Source organism: Centruroides vittatus, unplaced genomic scaffold (genome assembly GCF_030686945.1).
Source record: "Centruroides vittatus isolate TY-2023 unplaced genomic scaffold, ASM3068694v2 contig_480, whole genome shotgun sequence".
In the NCBI taxonomy this organism is placed as follows: Eukaryota; Metazoa; Arthropoda; class Arachnida; order Scorpiones; family Buthidae; genus Centruroides; species Centruroides vittatus.
In genome coordinates this window covers 219,081-243,865 of record NW_027122270.1, presented here as the reverse complement: position 1 = coordinate 243,865, position 24,785 = coordinate 219,081, and the positions used below count along the sequence as shown (strand labels likewise).

The 24,785-nt window shown below is 31.2% G+C and overlaps 1 protein-coding gene across 3 annotated transcripts in view; it reads right to left on the bottom strand.

Annotated features, from left to right (window-relative positions):
• The window catches only part of LOC136977856 (uncharacterized), a 76,542-nt gene that overhangs the window by 29,775 nt on the left and 21,982 nt on the right, over positions 1 to 24,785 (bottom strand). The window contains exon 1 of one of the 3 annotated variants that reach the window (XM_067273443.1): positions 248 to 1,330. The exons of the other annotated variants lie outside the window; for them this stretch is intronic. The gene's annotated coding sequence lies outside the window, so the exon portion shown is untranslated. Of the gene's footprint in view, positions 1 to 247; positions 1,331 to 24,785 lie in introns of those variants that run through there. 3 annotated transcript variants of the gene reach the window in all.

The following is a 24,785-nucleotide window of genomic DNA, read 5'->3' as shown; positions in this document are numbered from 1 at the left end:
TTGCAGTCATCGACTTCCGGTTCGGACTGCCTTCCACGTCACCGCTGACGTCACACTACCCTATCCGGAATCGATACGAAGCTAGGCCTAACAGACGACGACGATTGCAGGACCCGAGCAACGTCGGTTCGTCCGACACGGGTCCGTGCGGTCCTAACGACACTTCCGGTACCGAGCGTTCATCTTAAATAATGCAAAAGACTCCGGTGACGTCACGAGAAAGGATAGGAAGAGGCGCCGCACTTACTTTGATCTGCCTTCTGTACCGCCACCCCATACGTGTCTACGCCGCCTTGGTCTCGTGCACGCATCGTCGACCAATCGGAGAGCGGCAAGACGGAAATAACGGCCAATGGTACGGGCTAAAGGATTCGCCACGACCTTTGCCAATCGTTTATATGTATACCTGTTAGCAATGTAAGCGGAAGAAAAAGCTGCCTCCCATGACGTCACCGGAAGCGATGCTAGGCACGCGCTTCCGTTCGACAAACCACTTCCTCTTTCATCACCTAAGAATATCGGGTAGGTGAATGCCATCGTCGATCGGGGTGCCGTTCCAAATACAAAACCCGACCGGCGGGGGTGGTGCGAGTTCCAGAGATAAATTATTCGGTTTAAGCGTGAATGTCGAACACCGGTGCTCGAAGCTCCGTATTAAAACTTCGAACAAAGAAAAAAAAATGACAAGACAATCGTAACGAGCAAGGAACGTCACGAGGATTCAGGAGAAGAGTGATAACCTCTATACGTGGGAACAAGATGCCTTTCTTTCTTACGTCTTGGCATAGTTACTATCGTTTTTACGGGTTACCATAATAACCTCGTAACATTTTACAATGGAAAAATGTGGTGTTTGTGGCCAACCGTCGTAACCACGATTCTTCTTGATTGCCAACAATCCCTCGACCCCACCGACTACAAAGGGATTTACTGCGTATAAGTTGTATACATTCGAAAAAATTGCGTAAAAGTTTTCTTTTATTATTATTAAATCCCGATTTTTACTTGTTTAAACGTTTAAAAAAAAAAACAAAACAATTGCTCGATATTGACAATATAGAGACGAAATTTGTCACGATTTTGTCTTCCATTACAATACTTGAACTGATATAAATCTGTCCATCTTATAAATTTTACAATTCTAATTTAGTGGGTATAAAAATATAAATGACAAGGAAATTACGACTATCTTTCCTAATTAAACGTCTCTCTCTTCTGTTAAGAATGAATAATTTAAAGAGGTATTCGCAGAAACCTCTTTTAATTCGTAACGTATGGAAAATATCAAACAACAAACATTATCTAAACTTAATCTGAAGTTATTTTGCCTTTAAAAAATTTTTCCAGCCATTTTAAGCTGCTATTTACTTCTTGCCCTGTTTCTAATTTCTTCATCTGCGTGGAAGAAGAAGAAGAAGAAGAAGAGTTGATTCTTATTTGTATTCACGAATTTATCTTACATCTACCTTCCAGAGGATGGCGTAAGATCCTGTATATTCATAATGAAAGCGTGCAAATAAATTCTATCCCATAGCATAAAGTATAATATACACTTAATTCTATATTGCAGTAATTAAATAATATGTAATAAGTTTACGTGTTTGTGTTTCTATGTTATTCTTATGAGGGTGGTTAAGTTCGAGAGCTAAAATACTCGATCTGGCGTGAGCATTGTTAACGTTTGTGTTTGTACGCTTATCATTGTTCACATGTTATGTATACGCATATGTTCACACATTGTGTGGACAGATGTGTGCTGTTTGTGTGTATGTTAGTATATTATTGGACGTGGTGTGTTTGTGTATTATATATAAATGTATGTTCGTTCGTTATGTAGATGTAAACTGTGTGGATGTGCTCCATTTGCTATAATGTTATTACAGACTTAATGTTATCGAATTACACAATATATAATGTGCGATTATAAGATAGCGATCGAACATTTTCCAGAGAGTGTACGTATCGCTGTTGTACGATATAAATTTCTTCAACTTCGGCGGGCCATTTCGGAGGAAACAAATCTACTTTTCGACTTATAAAACATTTATAAAACTCCTCTAGTGTTTTTAATTCCACCCGAACTAAACAACTAAGCGATTTCTTAGAAAACTTCCACAATAATCAATAAAATGCAGAGTTGAAGTCAAACGATTTCGGTTAAGCTAGCAAGTTCTTACCGTCAATATCCTTTTTCGTCCAATACACATTCTTATAATCCTTTTTTTCCCCTTCCTTTTCTTCTTTTTGTTCGCCGTTCGTTTCTTAAAGTGTCAATAACTTAAACAGTAATTGACGTAGGAAAATTCACCAGTGTAATCTTAACACTTGTAATTTATAGACTGATACGGGTCTATACATTACTACACAAATCGCAACCATTTTGTTTTTTATAGGTTTCCAGGCTTTAAACTTCGAACCGAACAGCGAAAAACAATTATAAATGATTACCATTTGAGTAAAATAACGACTACAAATTACCCAGTAACGTGCAATATCGGTGATAACGTCTGTACGAATTTAGAAAAATGACTAATTGAATTTTTCAGAAAATGATATCGTTGTTTTGCTAAGACAAATAACAGATTTTTGTTTACAATACTTTTTCTACGTATTTAAAAATGAAATCACCTTTATCTCTAGGTTTATTAATGATAAATTCCTTTAATAAATAAGAGAATAACTCGTGGAATATCATCAATAAACGTTAATTTCATTCGAAAAATGGCTGTTTATACTTGATTAGAATTAAGATATTTCGAAATTAAAACTAAAAGTAAATAATTTAATCTGAATGCCTTCTTTCTATATAAGCTTTTACGCGTTTTAGCCTATTTTTACAGTTAATTAGCTCAACAGTTCTACTAAGTACAGGACTAACAATTGAAAGATTACCCTAATGGTTTTAGCCTATTTTTCATGGTTTACAACTAAAATATTCGTTCAAAATGACGATTCCTACAACTAAAATACATTTCAAATAACACACAATAAATTAATTAGTATTAAAAGAGCCGATCTTAAGCTATTTAGTTAATGTAGAATGAAATCCGATCGCTTACTTAAAACATCAATATTTCGAGATTTTAATTTATTCCGACAAAGTTTCATAAATAGAAAATGATGAGTAAAGGTTTACCAAATTTTTAGGCAATTAAATAATTCAGAAAATATTCGAGATGAGGAAGAAAATGGATTTTATTTAAGCAAAGATTCGTCAATCGCTCCCATTAAATCGATGAAGTTCTAATTGCCAGTTCGAATCTTTTATATTTTATAAATTTCCGAATAAACAATAAGATACAAGCGTAAAGGGATTTATTCTAAAAGATTTTTAAGCATCTTCATAAGACGAAGCTTGTGGAATCCATAGATATGTGGATTAAGTTTTTATACATGCTATACAAAATATTTACATAAAATTTAAGGTGAGCAAAATATACTTTTATATATATATTAAAAAAAAGTTTTTCTTGTCTTTTTTAAATATTTTTACTTAAAATATATTCTGTATAGTCAATAAAAATACAGGCAAAGGCTAACGGTTGCTTGAAAATAAATAATGAAGCAGAAACTTGTGAAGATATTCATGAAATAAGAATTTTTCTTATCTTCTGCATTGTTTACTACAAGAATGTAATCTAGTTTGGTGCATTCATTCAAAAATAACAAGAGAAAATATTTGCATAATAGTTAATATTTATGATCTTATAATAGTTAAGATGACAATAATACCGTTAGATGAATGTTCAAATTTGGGAAATTTTTGGCAAAATTTAAAATAATAATAATAATAATAAATATACGAAAATAAGTTCGTCATTCGTTATACGAAAAGAAAGGGCATACGAAGAACTAATCACTTTCCTCCTTTCTAAATCTTGTGACGTATTATTTTCGACAATTTCGTGATTAGTACGCCACAGGATATCATTTAGCAAAACGATATGGTAAGACATAAACTGCATATCAACGAATATGAAGAAAGAACTGGCTAAACTGGTGGTGTTGTAATAGGATATGCAACAGCGCAGGATTCTTTCTCTGACTCGATTCAGCAGAACCCACAAGTAGGAAGTTAAAACAGGATAAATTTACACTTTCATATTCGATTGGGACAAATTCCATTACGTTTTCTATATACTAATTCGTAAAATTTGTCACAACTCGTAGTTATTATTATTTTCTATTTTCTTCTTTAAAAAAAAGTCGAGAATAAATCGTACTTAACTCGATCGAAATTGATACACTCACTTCGTTATAACGTTATATTGATACTCGAAATAACGTCGTCTAACAAATTAGTAAATGTAGAAACAAAAATCGATTCCGGAACAGAAATCGCGATTAATACTTTTCCACGAAACAAAACTTACCTTCACGTAATTCACATTAAAAAAACACGTGTTTATCTTTTTAAAAAAAAGCATAACAATTACAACACCGGCTTGCTGTGCTTCTACTTAAACACATGGGAAAATCTCCCCCCCCAAAAAAATCATCGCAATAAATAGATGTATTCGATTCGAATGCGTGGCGTTAAATATTAGAAATATTTCCGTCGGGACCACCCTAAAATTGCATTTTTATAATAATAATAAAAAAAAAACATGCGCGATTGTAAATACTTTTAAATACGAAAGACGGAAGATATATAAGTGCATTAGATACGAAGCACACTTACGTGAACGGGGGGATGAAGATAGATCCGCAAGAAACGAGAAAATACGTGAACGCATTCCTGGAATAGGTGCAAAGAAAATGAGTAATTTCGGTGATTGTATCCACTCTCGGACTGTGAGAACACGAGGCTTAGCAACAACTCGACGCCACCGCCGCAAACGCCCCCTGTATGCTCTCGGTCGAATGCCGGAACGAGAATACGACAAGATGGCGGGCGCACGTGGACAGACCTTTATCGAAAACGCGCGCATCAACTTCCGCCCCTTGACATGTTTATCACATGTTCGAACCGTATCGATTCGTCATAAATTGAGTTTCTCACCGTGATAATCGCGAGCGTCTGTGTGTCTGTACGTCTATCTACAATTGATCTTTACACGTATATAAACGATTCGTTAAATCGGATCTGTTAGTCATTCGCTAACCGTTTATAACGCATATTTTGAATATATATATATATCATGCATTTTAAGCTTCGATTGCTTTAATTATTGGATTTCGTAGTTCGGAAACGACGTCAATTATCATAAATTATTATTTTTATAAGTCATTATCCTTAAATATCATCTACAAAATCGAGATTCGAAGCGAAATGTCCAAATTAAATTAAGGTCATTAGCTTAAATTACGATACTTTTTTTTAAAATTTTCTTTCCCGTTATAATCACAGAGCCTACAATTGGGATCGATCAATTATAGAATCGTCTTTCAGGAAAAAATAAATAAATAAATTATTCGTATTTTTTACTCTTCTTTTTTAAATAAAGCTGACAACGTTGTTGCTGGACTTCCCCTGCATTCTTTATTTGTTTTCATTCCTATTAATTGTTACAAATTACCTTTATAAGTCTTCAGATTGGTTCGGGAGATATTAAGGAAGTGGGGCCATACCTCCCGAACCGATGGTCCGATTTTCCCGAAAATTTCTAGAAATATTTCTCCCTAATACACGAAACTCCCTGCAAAATTTCAGAAATTTTCGACAAAAGGCACGGGAGTTATTAACCTTCAAAGTGGGTGAACAAGATCGTGCCTCCACACTAACTTCCATACGTACTGTACAGGGAAAAAACTCTAACCTTTGTAAATGTAAAGATCTCGCGGGTCATTTTTTTTGACCGATAGCCATACTTTCTGTTATATATAACACCCGGGAAAGTAAAAAAAAAAAAGAAAGAAAAGGTATGATTTTATAGAGGGGAAAAAATAAGGATAAATTCGAGAGAAAATATAATTAAAGTAGAAGAAAGGTTTCGCTAACAGACAACAAGATTAAGGATTAAGGAAATGAACCCGCCCAGTTCAGGAATTCCTATTAACAAACACGTTTTAACAGGATTAATGCTTTTAGGAAGAGAATAATAAATCTATTTAAGATAATTTATATTTAAAAAAAAAAAATGAATAAAATATACAAAAAAAAAAAATTACTTTAAAACACCTCCTTCGACTCTATAACCCTTATTTAATTTGGCTCATAAACAAGAATTTATGTAAAAATTTTATATTTTTAATAATCGCCCTCTTAAGTACATATGATGAGGCCATAATTTAAACTAACATCACATTTGATCAATATAAATTGCAACGATTAACAAATATGGCCATACTCGACTTTTAAGCAACTTTAATCCTTTAAATAATCACACCAACGCGTTCGTGTAATGATTCACACGCGTGATTCACGTTTTAGAATAAATCTATTAAGTTTTAATGAATCTTCGATTCGTGTGGATCAACGTAACGGGCGAGCCAAATGGACTCTAGTAGTTTCAATACGAGGGAACTTCGTACGCTTTGGACCCTCTTTTTTTCAATACGGGGACTTTCGTGCAGTTTGGATCCTTTTTTTTCAATTCGAGGAATCTTCGTACTCATTGGGCCTTTTTTTTTGTTTTTTATCTCAGACTTCGTGATATAATAGAAGTGGTAAGAAGTTGCGTGAAGTAAAACACCAAGTTAGGATCCACGAGATAAAATCAAAGTTTTAATACCCCGAGACAAAGAAATGCAGTCTTTCGAAGATTGGATCATCAAGACAATGAAACACTTTATCTAATTGTTTAACCTATAGACAGGATGTTGAGGTTAAGAGTGCCAAACAAAGGGCTCAGTTGTAAGATTGAATTAGTAAGTGGGTTAAACTATATGAGTATATTTATAATATCCAGGTTGTGTGTTAATTCGTTACCGTGTAAATTAAAAAAAGAGAGAGAGAGAGAGAGAGAGAAGATTATAATGTAAATAACCTAAAAATAGTCGAGAGAATAAAAATTATTTTGGAATCAAAAATTTTAAGGGACGTTTTTCGAGGTTATTGAACCGAATGACCCAGTGAGTCCAAAGGTCACTAACCTTCCGCTTATGTCTTTAATAATGAAAAATTCGTCAAATTTCTTAATTTTATATTTAAATTAGATCATATATCAATGTCAGGCGGCTTAATTTTGCATAAATTGTAAGAATCTAGTTTAAAAATTTGAAAAATTGTATTCGAAGCGCCGTCGCGACCGATAGACAACCGTTCGAGATTTGAATGCTAATTTCTGTCTTAAAAAAGGAGAAAAAAATGGTATTAATTAAGCATTGGATTACACCTACAGTATATATTACTTACCAAATATAGATCGAGTGATAAAATTAATAGCACCTATTGAATATAAAGCAGTCTTGTAAGGTTGTTTGTCTTAACAGGCACACACAAAAAAAAAAAAAAAAAAAAAAAATACGTATTCTCCGCAATATAATGCGTGGAAACATTATTATTCTCTCTTTCGCTAGAGAAGGTAGTACAGAAATGCATAACCTTTGACCCCGGAGTTATGGCGAGATTCCACGCGATGTTTTCTTGAAAATATTTTTAAAAAGTATGCATTAAAATAGTTGAAAAAATCAATACTGCACGTTCCTAAAATTTTGTATCTGTTCTATCCTAAAATTTTGCTCTGGGGTGATCTGGGAGGATGATGTAAAAAGTATAATCGGAATGAAGAAAAATTAAGCTAACATTAACTACCGTTTACTTATTTTAAAAAAAATGTATTTATTTTAAAAATTTTATTCCTGAAGCCTCTGGGAATCCAACACCCACACCACTCCCATAAGTAAGCCACAGGTTCTATCATTTTTTTTTCAAATACTTTTCCAATTAAAAAGATTATGATACGTTTAACGTTTTTTAACGATAATTTTACTTTATTTTTCTTATAAAATAATTTATAAATATTGTTTTAATACATCAAAAACAAAAACATATAAATTATAATCCAACAATGAGTCTTCCTCCCATCCGTTTCGGATTCAAAAATGATTTCTTCGTGACATATTTTACAAAATGGAATATGTTCTAGAACATAAATGTGTGTGTTTTTTTAAACATAAATATCGTATTTAGAGTATCCATCTTTAATCCTTCCGTATTCAAGGAATGCGGAAGGATTAAAGAGTACTCTTGCTGGGAAAGTTTCATTTAATAGCGAGGTTGAGGCCGAAGTTTTAAACGCGAAAACGTGTACGTCGGACGTTCGGCGCCGCTTTCCTGTAAGCCTAGAAGTTTGACAATGGCGTTTGGAATGTCGAGCATGATTCCACTGACTTTCTAAACACCATTGTCAAACTTCTAGGCTTACAGGAAAGCGGCGCCGAACGTCCGACGTACACGTTTTCGCGTTTAAAACTTCGGCCTCAACCTCTCTAATATCTATGAAGATCCAACTTCTAGGTTGACTTTGTTTTCGAGTATTGGTTTATAAATTACAATGCCAACTTCTGTTCGAGATTTAACTTGATATATTATTCTCATTAAGAAAATCAATTGAATGCGAGTTAATTTCTGCTATGTTCACAAGAAAACTTTAAAAAATGAACCACAGAAGCACAGTTGTATACTTCACACGACCGTGCTTAAATGATAATTGATCTACCATATCCGACGCATGGGTATGGTAGATAAACACCTATTTTTTAAGTTATATTTTTACATTATTTCGTGTTTCGAATACGAGTAGAAATTCAGTGATAAATACATTTTTATCTTCTTTCCTTACTAAGAACGTAAAATACAATATTCTGAAATCCAAACTGGCTGCTTAGAAGTAATCTTTTTTTTCTTTACGTATAAATTTTGCAGCGTGTTACCTTAAATTTTCACAGTTCTTAGAGTTATTAATTTAAAATTATTAAATAAAATCAGTAATCATTTATTACATTCCTCCAAATATTAGTAGCATAATGTACTGTACAGTACATGTATTTCATCGGATGTATTTCTTGTGTTGTTAAAAGACCTTTTGGTTGTTCTGGTAGCACACTTCTACGTTATAAGTGTAGATCATTCGAGCATCTACCAAAATAAATATTTTTATACAATATTTGCTAGATATGTTGTGTACTCTCTAAACCCGCATCACCCTCGAAAACCTTCAAGTTTTTCGTCGATGTGTAGCAGTATTTGCATTCTTTTTCTCTACTTTTTTTCTTTCTTCTTAATATAAATACTCCAAACAAACTTCTTAAGGGAGACAATTTACCTACTTTTATTTAGCGTCTATTGATCATTAAATTAGATGTGAAATAATATGTTTTATCTTAACAATTTCCATCTAAAATTCGTAATTTGTGTTGTATCTATTGCGTTTTTACACTATCCAAATATAAAAATTCCTACTAATTAAGATGGCGATCATATCAGAATCTTACTTAAAGTCCTTTTTATTTGTATTTTCTAGCATTCGTTATAAAATATGGCCATCGAAAACTAAACGGAAACGTCCTACTTTCTTAGCTGTATCGGATAGACAAACGAATCGTAATAGCTTTTATTCTTGTATGAACATTTGCTAGAGGCTCGAGTTATATTATTCCTGTCTATATAATAGAAAAAATGTCTCACCTTCTTCGGCAATGCATTCGTCTTCTTGCTAGTGTTCAATATCAATGTCCCGTTCTGAAATTTGCATACTACCTTCTTTATGCGATACACCCTCAAATCAAGAGAATGAATGAAGTATTCGTGTCGATAACGGTATCAAAAGCAAGTAAAAATACTACAGTAGCGGATAAAACAGCAAAATGCAATGATAATTCTTTTTATATACACAATCCAGAACTAGGAAAGTCACTAAGAACGAATAGAAAATCACAACAGTTGACATAAAATCAGAGCTGGAGAATACAAATACGAATTTAACAGCACTGTAAAATGGAGTGAGTTTGACCTTTCGGCATTTTTTTATTTTTAAATCATAAATACGACTCTGCGTATAAGTTTTCTGGTGTTTACACTTTATAAACCTTACCAAGATCTGTAAATATGTAGCCATCGTGAATAGAAATTAACCTATATAGCCTACAGGATCAAATTTCAATAGAATCAAAGCATTCTAAAGGGTTGAAATTACTTAACTTTACGATATGAGAAATATTTCGGAGGGGGAAATTTGCAATAATAAATAATTAAAATAAATTATCAAATTACGTCTAGTAAAATGTCTTTATGTATATATACATAAAGAATCGAGTAAAGTTTGGATATAATAATTACATTCCTAAAACAAAATTATAATCACAGTCGTATATTCTTCTTAAAAATATTCTTAAAATAATCAAATTATATCCGAATTGATTCAATATAATGTTATTAAAAATTCATAAATTAAATTTAAAATATTATTTAACTTTTTAATTACTCTCCACGGCGATGGAATAGGACCCTTTCTGCTAACTTTATCGGATGACACGCCGTAAATAATTAAGACAAATAGGTGTATATATGCCATCTAGTAGTAATAAGAGAAAATATTTGGCCCAGGTCACCAATTTTAAGGGGGGTAGAAAATAACGAATAGGAAGTTTAAAAAAAAATCCCTTAACTGTTAATGACTCAACGCATTAACAATCCAGAGCTGTCGTTTTATTACGCGACATAAGAAACAAGGACGTATATTGGTCGTCAACATGGCGCCTCGGCTATTCTTTCCCAGCTATAAACTAGGAATTTTCCTCCATATCTATTCGAAGTTCGTGCATTTGTAGAGCCATTGAATCAATTAATATCACCCGCTAGCACGCCATCTTAACCTTAAAATGTTTTCGTTGGGTATCAACGAATAGAAGAGAAGATTGAAAGTTAATTTCTAATTAATTTACAAGAGTATGAGGAATAAAACACGAAATGAAACACTTAAAGAAGTCGAATGTATATTTTTTTCCGTCCTTTTTTTTAAGTGAAGGGAAAGCACCTTACAGCAGTGGCTAGAGAGAGGTCTCGTAGTGCTGCAAACACCAAGCTAAAGTGAAAGCTTGAACGGAATTGCTGCTGTCAAGCTCTGTCACGTCTGTCTATAGGCTAGGTTCGTTCCGTGTTTCAAGTTCCTAAATCCGAGTAGAATCACAGAAAAATGGAGAAAAAAAAATAAATAAATAAAAGATAGGCTTACTAAAATATATAGGCCTATATATATATAAACATCCAAAACAATAAGGAAACTAATTATAAACAAAATGACGAATTGAATAAAATTGCCACACGCAAATAAAGTATAAGGCTATATAATTGGATTTCGGACTGATGAGGACAGAATAAATGTTTGCAGACAGGTTTTAACTAAGCATTTATTCATCTGAGAATCAAAATATGCCCAAAGGCTATTGGATGAAACATTGGCATTCTAAATTACCACTTCTCCAATGTTACTCGTTGATTATTAAATCTTAAGCGTTTTTATGTAAAGAACTAATTATTCGGTCGGGTTTAAGATTATATAGAAAATTAATGGGATAACCTTTGATTTAATCCCTTCTCTATTGAATTAAACTCGCATTATTTAAATAATAATGACACCAAAAGCTGTTTTTAATAGCATATATAAATAGAAGCGAGTCGATAATTTATAAAGTCTTACACAAATTCCAAATTCTGTAATTATTAAAGAAACATATTTTTTCTTTTTTTTTAGTAATTTATATTAACGAAAATCTATTTTTGTAGACAAACATGTCACGTAACATCTCTTTTCATAGATAAATTCGACTGATACAACGTAACGATTCACGAGAAAAGAGGACACCTTTATTTTTTTATCCCCACGTTCCTTCCAAACGTATAATTTTAAGAAAGACCATCAGCTTAACCATTGTTTCTATATAGAAACGGTGCTAAATAAAGCGTGCATTAAAAATACAAAATTCGAGTGAAACGTTGATTAAAAATACATTCTCTCTCCTTGCCTGTAGTTTGTAATTATTAAATAAACCTACCATCTATTAGCCAGGTTTATATATACAGTATATATGTAGAAAGTCATTTTTTTGAGTGTTATTAAGCATGTTTATTATCCTGAAAAATTCTTTTGTAATCCTAGAATTCACGCTAAAACGATTGTATTAATGGAACGATAAATTAAAGTCGCTTAAGCAGAAAATTTATCTATTTGACGATCTCTAAAGATCTTCAAATAATTAGCTAGAGTAGGGCGAAAAGACAATGTCGAAATTTCGTAAAGTAGCCTGTTAGACACGACCCGCATTTCGTCATGTCGTAAAAGTTTTACGTTCCGACAAATACAAATAAATATTTAGCACTCGAATTCTTCAATGTCTATCTCGTAGTCTCATCTATAAAGCCGCGAGTTCTTCCCCGGTTTTGGTTTTCTATCTCGGTCTGTACGACTTTAAAGTAGCATCTTTGAACCTGTAAATCTTTTAACGCTATCGTTTACTATAAATACATCACCAGATATGCTCTCCCCTCCCTATTTATCGAGTGTTGAGTCGAATGTCACAATATATAATTATTTTTAAAACGGTTTAAATTTTTTAGTAATTCTTTCTCTTTTCATGATTACAATTTTATCTTAGAATTAATAAATTCCGGCGGATTATTTTTATTTGCAGTTAATATTAATTGAATATTGGAGTGAGATGTTTATAAAACGATCCTGTTTATTTCTATAAATTAATGTTTTCGTTTAAAATGTTCGTGAATTCGTATTTATTCTACCTTCTTATCTTACTAAGATGATCCTTAAACGTGTTCCTTAAGTTCCTAAAGTAATTGTTATTTTTGTTCCTTGTATTCCTAGGAAGGGTCTTTCTCGTGTTCCTCATATTCCTAAAAATCTCCTTTATATTCTTCATTTAAAAAATGCTTTCTTTATGCAAATGAAAGATGTTGTAAACGATTTTTATCTAAAAATCACATTAATTTTCGACTGGGTTGTTCTTTTCTCACATAATAACCGAGTGTAAAATCCATTTTAATTTTGAGGCATATTATGTGTCACAACATCGAAACGGATGCATTTTATGAAAATTTCCTGGAGATTTCATTAAAATAATAGCACATCATTTCATCGCATAAGTTAACTTCTTATCACCGGTCAACTTTTTTTTTTAATGCATTTATCGCCGCATAATTCCTCGCCCTTCGATTATTTTAAGCAATCTACTTATAAAATAATATCTTAAAAATAAATTAACAAACGTTTATTCTTATTTTAATTTATATAAAATATCAGTAAATTAGTTACCATCCTTCTCATTCGACCACGTATTTCAATTTATAATACACTATCACTCGACAATCGGTACTCGGATTTAACAACGCGTAAATATAATATTGTAAGGATTTTCATTATTTTAATTGTACAATAACGTACAGATAATCCTATTTAAATTTACGTAACGAAACTAAATATAATTTGTCTAAGTTATATCAACGTAACTGCAACGAGAACATCGGTAACGTTGAAATATTCAGTACCTTCCTCTTCGTCTATTCGTTGCTAGTTGCTGCCTTAAAATGGAAGAATTTATGTCCCAGAGGCGGTATATATTTGCAGCTTACGACATAACAATAGCGCTCCCGACACACTATCATAAAAAGCGTTTGCCCACAATATGACTTAATTTCCCACCAATCTTATTGACTATTAAAAACGAGAGTTTCGATATGGAGAGGAGAAACACTCGGATTTAATGAAGTGGATGCTGTGCTCCACATCAAAAATCCACTCCATGTACAGTACTGTACGTACTTAAAAAAAAAATGTTCATTTATAAACTTTTATAATGTAAATTAACTCAATTTATGCACTGTATTCAAAGTAATTTTCCTTATAATTCTAATTTCGAATACGGTAAAACCTGTGTAAACCGGATGGCAGGTTTCCATTTTAAATAGGTTTTACAGTAAATTATATTAAATTTTTGCTTTAATTTTAAGTTGATATAACGTAATAATATTTTTTTTTGTCATATTATTATTAAATATATTTACATTCTATTTATAAATAATCGAGAATTTTGAACGTATAAAGAAACGTGTTGTCTTATAAGAGCTACTACTTTCTCTATTATTGATGTAACGATATGACATATGAATGACTTTAATGGCTTAATGTGTTTACAGCACGAATATTATTAAATTAGAACAGAAATTTCAATATATATATATATATATATATATATACAACTCATCGTTAAAGAAAACCCACAAAAGATGCCCAATACGCAACGTTAAAAAGTATGAAGGAGGAAGAACTCGAGGAAACAAAGAAGATATTTGCAAGGTCGAAACAGTGTTTTAATTCGAGTAACGGTTATAAAATAATTTAAATTTATAATATAAAAAGTAAGCTCCTTTCTTATAGGTGAAAGTCCAATTTTTAATGGTTAAAAATTACAGCACAACCGAGGTGAGATGCCCAATATTTAATCATTAAAACTGGCATCTCATCTCAGTTTTGCTGCAAAAAACTATGCAAAATAATGCCAAAAAATCACAATTTGATGGTATACTTTTTACAAACAACTTCTTAAAATTAATCTCATCGATTAATTAAACGTCGAAACGTTTGTTTCGTGATTTTAATTTTGTGGAGAAATATCTCTCCCTTCACTTTAATTATAAAACTTTGAAACGAATGCATAGGAGACGAATAACGTGTTAATCTTTATTACTCTTAAATATGAACGATTTACAAATTAATAATTTAAGAAAAAACAGTAAAATGCGGTCTTTTATTTACACGTTTAGCTTAAAAGATTCTTCCATTTGGAATAAACAAATGTAAGAAAATGGAGAATTGATAAACACAGGAAAACACAGCAAGGAATTTATTTTTAAAAGGTTAAATAAAAAAAAGTAGGAAATGAAAATTAAAAAAAAAATAAAAAAATGTATATATTATACACGATCAATAAAAATATTTCAACTATTTTCCGGCTGTTAGAAATTCTTATTAAGTTTTTAATACAACTTTTTGAATATTTGTTCTAGAAAACAAACACAAAAGATTAACAAGAGAAAAAAAAAGAAGAAATGCAAAGTGGAAATTGCAGATACGTGCAACCGAACCGATTCTCGATGTCTTCCAACTAAAATAACACACCCGCTCATGCGCAAACGGGGTGTTCGACTCGGTGACGTCACCCATTTACACCCCGTCGAAGTCGGAAGGACGGACGATTAATTCGGTTCGAGGTGTATCCTTCGAACGAGGTGGGCAAAGTTAAAACAGAACACACCTTTCTTTCATAAGAGAATTAAATACATAAATAAATAAATATATATATATATATATTTAAAAAGTAATTTCTAATTTTCTTTAATGGAAGTGAATTAAATCCAAGGTCGTCGGAAGCGCTCGTGCTTAACAAATCGCACGTGTTTCCGTCTTACGTCACGCGGCTAGTGTGATGTAACGTCGACGTAATTCTCGATATATTTTTATATACGTAAGTGTGGTGTGATTATTTTGTTTTTAGTTTCCCTTTTTTTTTTTTTTTATTACGTTGATAAAGAGAGAAACACGTGGAAGAAGTTGCGAAAAAATATTCACTATAAACGGGTGTTATTTAATATTCTTAACCCGACATCACTTGACTTGTGTAGTTTTTAGTGTCGAGCTTAGATTACAGCCTTCCCCAATTCGAAATTTAGGGGAATTTTATTTAGTAGATGTTGTTGGTTCGTTCAATAATTCAAAGCGAAATCACCTTATCTAGTCACCTGCCTTGTTATGTAGTTATTCAGTATTCACAGAAGTGATCGACCACATATTCCTGGACGCCATCACTGCCAACAACATCGTTAATTGAAAAAAGTTCCCTTTTTTTTTTCTTCTTTCCTTTTCCATTTTTCTAACGCCACGGGGTCTCCTACCATTTTTCTACCTAAAAACATCGCTATAAATGGAATCTTTATGTGTTATAAACGGGTTTTTGCACCCCTTTTAGCGTTGATTTTTTTTAAATAATAAATTTTATATTTGCTTCTTTTACGGGAAGTCTGCTCGAAAACTAATTCCGAAATTCTGTATCCACTTTATCCGTTCGTCTAGTTGTCTGCACGTATAATTTCTCTGTAACTGGAAGAAGTGAAGATGAAAGTTTGTATGTAATTTGTCCTGCCTTGTGATTGTCGGTTAGCGAGAATATTCGGTAACTAAAACAGCCAGACAATGAAATTTTGTAGTAATGCTGTTCGTCTGTGTGTCTATCCACAAAATTTCCGGAAAATAAACAACTCCGTTGGTCTGTCTAATGATAAAGGGAAAACAATTCCCCATAAAAGCAATGTTTAGTAAAACAAAACTAAAAAAAAAAACTCTACGTAATCAACCCATCTTTCTGTATGTCTGTCTGTCGACAAATAAGTTTGAATTCTGTATTAAATTTGTCAGTTCGTAAGAATTTTCTCAAACTAAAAAAAAAAAAAAAAAAACGCTAAGGAATTCAAATTTTATAACGACTTTGTACAGTACGTTCGCGTGTTTATCCGTAAAATATTCGAATAATAAGACAATTTAATTAGTAAAAAAGCTAAGTGATAAAGGAGCAACCATCCTCGGAAAGAAAAATCAAATTTAAATAATAAAAATAAAACTTCATCACGTATTATATATGATTTTTTCCAAAAAAAAACATCTCTCACCGCATTAACAATTCATTAATTTAGACCTCAATAAAACGCGTAGTGGGGTATTAAACAGGGTCTGAAATATTAATACGTTCATTATAAACAGATCACGAAAGATTCATTAAAATTAAAATTATATTATTTTTCATTACAGCGATTACATAAACACACTTTATTCCTCTCTTCATTACTCCTAATTACAGTAAAACCTGTCCAAAACGAAATCTGAATAAAACGGAAAAAATATTCGGTACAGTTCGATTCCGGTTTACGCAGGTTTCGCTGTATTTTCTTTACTTTAAACTTTAATTTATTAATGTAACTCTAGAGACGAACGGTAAATTTAACCTGTTTAAACCGGAATCGCAGGTGTCCGTTCTGAACAGGTTTTTTACTGTATTATAATGTATTATATTGTATGTTGGCTAGATTATGGGACTATAAATTATTCAACTCGAAAATACTTTTTGTAAGAGGAGAAGTTTGCTGAATTTTTTTTTTCTTCAAGTAACAATAGAAAATAAAAGATAATCCAATGCAATATATGATTTATACTCTACTTTAAAAAAATAAAAATGGTATATTCTTCACGTAGGTATCCATTTGTAATTTAAGTTTTGTAAGTTATATATATTTAAACTGTTACACTGTAACAATATCAAGACAATACATACAATACAGTAAAACCTGTACAAAACGGAACCCGAAAAACTGCCTAAACAGGAAAATTCTTTGAAACGGAGCGATTTTCTATCTTAAAAATAATTAAAAAAAACCTGTTCAAAACGGAAAAAATATTCGGTACCGTCCGATTCCGCTTTACGCGGGTTTCATACTGTTAATCGAACGAGAAGATTTGTATTTTTGATTCTTTAACAGCATGCAATTTTATCAAATTATATAAGTTTTACGATATTATATACTCTTTAATACATGCAATTTAATGCACATAAAATTGTATATAATAAATACTTTGATTTAATTTTGCACGGCATACCATAGACTTAACACAGCAAAACCCGTGCAAACGGTACCGAATATTGTTTTACGTTTTGAACAGGTTATTTTCTAAACGTAAAGGATTTTTCCCGTTTAGACAGGTTTTACTTTATTTTTATATCTGAGATAGGGAATTTTTCTCACAGATTTCAGTTAGTTAAAGTAGCTTTGGTTAAGTACAGTACTGTACAGTACAGACGCCTTCACCAATGATTAATTTGCAAGAATGAAAAAATAATAATAATAATAAGTAAGAAGCAAAGAAGTAACTTACCTCATAACATATTTAACGCCCAGATTTTAACTGATGAATATTAATGTTGAATAAATACAATTAAATGATTAAAAATGAAGCTTTTGTCACGTCGAAAAAATTCGTCTTAGTAAATGAATATTATGTTTCATCCTTATACATAAACCAAAAACATAAATGAAACGAATGAATCACTCAGAAATTTCCCAAAATCTTGGATATTTCGCTTAGAAAATGACGTATCCTACGAGAAAACTGTGCTTTGGGAGAGATTAAACAAATTTAAGATCAATTAATACGTACAATTAATCAAAAACAATGCAAAAATTTCTAAAAATAGTGTGTCCTACGAACAAAATTGTGTTTTTTGGTAGGTTTATTTAAATGGATCTTCTATGGATAAGTGGAATAGATTAAATTTGTTGTTAGAAAAAAAGAGCATCTGTGAATAGAACGAAGTAAGTTCACCTGCTCCGATCATGTTCTCCATGTCAAGTTATATGATCGGATTTCTACACCCAACTAAAAAATCAATTTAGAAAAATAAAAGAAAGGTGGATCCACATTTCGAAAGTTTACTTCGGATCTATAATCCTGTCAACGTAGATTTATTACGTTTCCATTAGTCTATCCATTCCAATATGAGAAAACCCGCATCACACTTTCGATACGATGCCGACGGGGTTCGTTTTTTAAATCAGATTTTTTAAAGTTATAATACAGTGAAACCTCCGTTAGTGGGCACTCCCGAATAGCGGACACGGACATTTTTACAATCCACACAGCCTTCTATTATATTTACCTCTAAATAGCGGACAAATTCTAAGACCCGAATGTGTCCGCTATTCGGAGGTTACATTGTAATATCATTTTTGAATTTATTTGTAATTTTTCTACACATTTTCCTACTGTTTTTGGCAAGGCGAGCAAGTATCGGTAACGATCCGAAGCGTCTTAAAAGAATTTTTAAAAAAATTCTCTCCACCGCATCCTGCAGGATTAATACCATAAAAAATAAAAAAGGAACGTTAAATTTACTTTATTTATAAATTTTCCAACAAATTTCTATTTATACCATTTCATTTAAAAGAGAAAACAGGCTTTTATAGGTATTTTTTTATGATGGTTTATTTATCCGTTTTCAAAGAAACACAGATAATCCTACCAAACTCGGACGAACAATAAAGGGATAGAAAACCTAAATAGTTTAGGATTAAATTTAGGATGAGGATGATAAGAGATGATTGGGAAGTTAAATGTGTTTCCGGTGTAAGCTTATTCAAAGAGGGGAGAGGGGAAAATGGTAAGGGATAGTTCCAAAAAGAAAAAAAAAAATGTTTTTCTTCCAGTTCTTGCTAACAAATTAAGCACATATAACACAAAGAAAAAAAAACTCCCAACAAACAATACTCATTTTTACTATTTAGAATCGCATAAGATATATATTTATTTTTAAATAAAAACTGTCGATTTATCCGGGTATACATGTCGGCTACATCTGTATAAATATACAGATTTACAATCTTGAAATCGGCAACAGTCTGAAATATAAAACTCTACAATCTAGAAATCTACAAATCTATAAAGTTTTGAAATCTAAAATCTGAAAATCTATAAATCTATGAAATTTACAAATCTACAATTTGGAAATCTATAAATCTACAAACTTGCAGAATCTATACATTTATCATATATATATTTTTTACTTTAAAAAAGTTGCGTAAAAGTATAGGCAATTTATTAACACTTAACGTCATTAATGCAGTCAAACCTTTGAACAACGACCATCGGCCATTAATTTTTGATTTCCGAATAGAGAAATTTTAAGTAATAATAATTCAGATTTTTTTTTATATATAAGGCAATAAAATACACCATAATAATTAATATTTTTTATAATCGGGTAAATATATTTTCTCGGCTTGAAAATAATCAATTAATCATAATTATTTTCAAGCTTTCATTTTTGAATTTTTAACACGGCAAAGAAGTGAAATTATGAATTTAAATACATTAAAATATATAAATTTTAAAACATTTTTATTTGATTTTAGGAAATTTTCGTCTTATGTTTAAATTATTCATTAATTACGAACTAATCCTGGATGAGTTTTCTTCACTTTTTATATATTTAAACCGTACGGGCAGCCATTTTAGTACATTTGTAAGTGGAGAAAAATTCATTAATTCCTGTTATTAAGCAGAAAATTCGAACCGAATTGTAATGCCCGAGGATATGCCTTTTTATCCGAGTATTGCTAATGCCTAACAGCACTTGGCATCAATATTTGGATGAACTTGGAAATACTTTCGAACAGAGCTTAGGCGTGTCACTTATAATTGATCGATTGGTTGTTAAAAAAATTTTTAAAAATAAGGAAAAAATATATTTCGATACTCATATAATTTTTTTTTTTAAATTTATATTTAAATATACATTATTTATGAATATTTATAACAAAAACATGAGTCATAAAAATTAAATTAAATATGTTAAAATGTCGATTATTCGGTTTAGATATTCAGAACAGGATATTGCAAAAATTAAGTGGGACACTCGGGTGTGTGTTTTCAGGTTTTAACCTTATTAAAAGTAATATTTTAAGGGAGGTTTTTTAAAAAAATAATAATAATTTAATTTTACTTAAAAGATATATTAATTAAAAATTAAAATAATTAATTTCGGTTATCGATATCGCGTATACCAATCGATACGTAAGGAGAAGAGGAATGATGTTTTAGGATTAATTCTTTATTTAAATCCTCCCGGTTATAATTAACTCGTATTTTAATTATTATAAAAGAGATTTATTCGTGTAAATATATTAAAATCGAAAGTTGATCGTATGTAAACACGATCGAAACCCGATGAAGATTTGTTATCGATTAATCGGTAGAAAATCGATGTTGAATCGCGACTACGTTGTAGAAAAATAAAACAAATTATAATAATAATAATGAAAAAAAGTCAAATATTAAGGGGCAGGAGATAAATCCGAATCTCAAAACATCGACGGGTCAGAGTAGAGTTCACGAATATTGATTGGAGTAAACTCACGACGATCGATAAGATAAGCATCCCTTCTACTACTTCGATATAGTTCTGCTAAGTAGAACCGTCAAAGATGCAAATAAATCTATAATTTTTGTTTAAAATCCTCACCGACACGTGACCCATTGTAGCAGAAAATGAGCAAATAATATATTCATGATTGCAGGAAGGGATAATAAATTTTAAGAACCGGCTTTCTCCTATTCTAGTCAATACTGCGATCGCTTAATCCACACATCTACTCCTGTTCTATAAACTATTAATCTCCAGCATAGAAAAAAACAATTTGCATATATATATATACACAAAACTCGAAAACTTTATATAACAAATATTTGATTTACATCCGCATAACGTGATATTCTAGAAAACAACATTCTGCAGATCTTCTACAAATAAATATGTAAGTTTAAAAAATAAAATAGTTTCTAGATCAATTTCTCGCATAGAAAAATTTACAGAAATATTTTTAAAAAATTGCTAAACATTAAAATTAAAAAAGAACAAAACAATCGAATGTATACTATTGTGACATCGTCACAACGCCGGGTGCAATTCTTAATCGTCTTTTAATTTTTAAAAAATTCACGTGACTTCCGGTCTGGACCGGAAGTCGGTATATAGTTAATTGGGACCTCCGGCCCCTAAACTTTCCATATCTGGTCTCGATTTTCATCTATCTAACTCCGTTCCCGATATTAACCAAGGGCAGAAGGGAACGTATTGGTCTGCAATGTGAAAATTGCAGCCCAAATAGGAATAAAAGCTAATTTAATACAGAAAATTTCTTAAATATTAACAACGCAAGAAATTTATCTGTAAATATTTTACAAATCTGTAAGTTTGAAGTCGATAAAGAATAACAATTCTTCTAATTGAATGACTCATAAATAGAAAAGAATGGAATTAATTTGTTAATCTCCTATTCGTTAAACATGCTTATTTTATCTTAAGAATATTATTTATTAATATTTTTCCAAGACTTTTGTCAGTTTGTTTCGTACGACTAGTTAATATATTCATGATTATCGAACGGACAATAAATTTAAAGAACAAACTCTTATCAATATCAACGATCATTTAATCCAAAACATCCGTTCCTCGTCCATAAAATTACAAATATTCATAATTAAATTCATTATCAATCGACTTAAATGCCTTTTTTTAAAAAAAATTTACTTAATTTAAATATATGCTCTCCACTTCAAATTAGTAGTGTCTTGCCCCTGTACATCATACTTTTCCTGTTAGCAATAGTCGCAGAGAAAAATCTTTGAATTCAAACAACGTCACTTCCGATACAAACCGGAAGTTCCCGTATAGTTAATCGGGGCCTGTTGCCCCCAAGCTTTCCATATCCGGTCTCGAATTTCATCTATCTAAATCCGTTCTCGAGATTAAGGAAGGACAGACAGACAAGCAGACGGACGAGAATGGAAGTTTATATAGGTCTACAATTTTTTCGAATCGCAAAATAGATAAAATGTATAGATTAGTTTACGAATCAATTTAAATATTTGGATACCGAAAGTCGATGAAATTCCTCCATTTATTTGAAAATTCAATAGGATGACGTATTAATTATTAAAATATTCAAAGATTTAAACAATTATTTTACGTGTTATAACGGTAGAAAATAAAGAAATAAAATAAAAAAATATTAATTTAAATCTTTGTTTTCGCTCGGTAAATCGAAATATTTTCGTTACTCGCAACTGAAAATATTTTTGTTTTGGTCGTATGCATGCACATACGAAAAAAAAAATATATATTTAGTTAAAGTAAATCATTAAATAAAATAACGATCAAAGTTATTTAAAGATAATTCCCATTAAATAGAAATGTATTTTTCTTTAAAATTTGAAATTTCTATCTATCGAAACATTAATTTTCTTTTCTTTTATTTTTTCCTCCCTCCTCTCCATTGGAAAATATTTGAAAAAATTGTTTTAAAATACTTCAAATAAATTCTCTTCTACGTATAACTTCTATTTTGATTGACATAACGTTACTTTTGCTGTCTTCACGCAAAATTCATCGTATATTGTTATCTATCAAACGTCTCATTCTTCTTCTTGGCTTATTCTTGGCACATAGGCCTATATATTTTTTTGAAATATTTGTTCATTCGAGATTCTGCTTCGTTCAATTTTATAATGCCAGAATTTCTATATATACTGTATATTTATAATCACTTAAAATCCTGGTTTGGAGATAATCGTTTAAGAATTGTAAGGAGAAAAGGTATGATTTTTCCCCGCAAATAGTCGATTTTAATGTAACCTCGATATAGCGACTTCCTAAATAGCGCCAATGAGTACGTGTAAATATCGAGAGAAGCATTCGCTAAATGCTCGATTTTGCATTAAAAAACGACATTTTCATCACGAAATCACGCGAATTTCAAATAATGGAGCTAAATCAAAGTTTAAATGTGTTACGTTCTATTTAATAAGAATTAATTTTTCGTATATTTTATACATTAAAATCGATATTTGTAAATGGGATTCAATAGTATCGGATTGCCTAACACAATTTGAATTTTTAATTTAGTTTTATACTTACAAACTTGATTTTTTTTCTAGTTTGAAACGTGAAATTTTTGCAGATTTTTACACGTTTTTTTTTTTTTTTACTTCACACGATCCGATATCGTAATAAAATTTGACACGGTTTCTAGTTACATATATAAAGAATCTCGAATTCTCCCTTCGATTTATCGAAAGCAAACTGTACAGTATACCCAGAAATCGCAAAATGGAAACGAGAAATATATTCAAATTCTGTATTATTTTTTTCTGATTTACATTTTCTATCAATATTATAAGCTGATTCATGACTACTTTCGAAAGTTTTTATGGAACTGAAAGTTTTATGTACGAGAAAGAATTGTATTCTCGTAGCTTACAATAAGGGCAATGTTATTCGTGTATTAACAGACTCCTAATCACGAAATCGATGATTCCGATGTTGGAAATCTCTCTCCAATATTAAACAATCTGTATATACATGTCCAATTTAGATATCGTTAACGTATAAACCAGTCTGTACATTCATAAATTATATTGCATACGTGGAAGGATCTTCAAACCGTTTGAAGATCCCAACGAATCGAATCTTTCTTGTGAAATTCTTTGTTTTGTACGCATTATAAAAAGTTTATAACTATATTTTTAAAAATTTTTTTATAACTTTCGATACAAATTAAAACACTTTTGCCATGGAAACGATTTTGTTTTACTGTTCTTGGCGAAAAAAGTGGTCATCCATCCACCTTGTTTCACTATTCTCGAATGCAAGAGGCAGTAATCTTCGAGTACTTTTTCAAACTACAACTACCTTTCAGAATCCAAATCTTTTCGAATTTTGTTCTTCCGTAACACGATCAATAACAATTTTTCAAAATATTTTTCCGAACTCCATCGATAAATTTATTTTCCGATAGCACCTACACTCAGCAGATTCAATTCTTAGCAAGCGTAGAGGATCGTAGTCATTCTCTAGTCTCGGTAGAGAGCTATTTATCCAAAAAAATATATAAAGTATATACAGCTCAGTCATCTATGCAACAGTACTCCTTCTCCTTCTCTCTCTCTCTCTCTCTCTCTCTTTCGGAGGTTTAACATCTCGCAACTCATACATTCGCTCCGTGCAGAGAGAAAGATCTCAATTTTTCAAAATCTACATCAGTATGTTCTTCTAAAAGATCATCGAATTCATCACAAATGTTGTTCGACATTATATTCCACTCTACTGTTGCAAAAAGCCGAAATATCGCAGAAAAATATCCTTTTCCTTTGGCTTATCTTATTGTTATCCATCGTTATGTTTTATACCATCCATAAATCTCTTCTTCCATCCAATTCCCATATTTCCAAAAC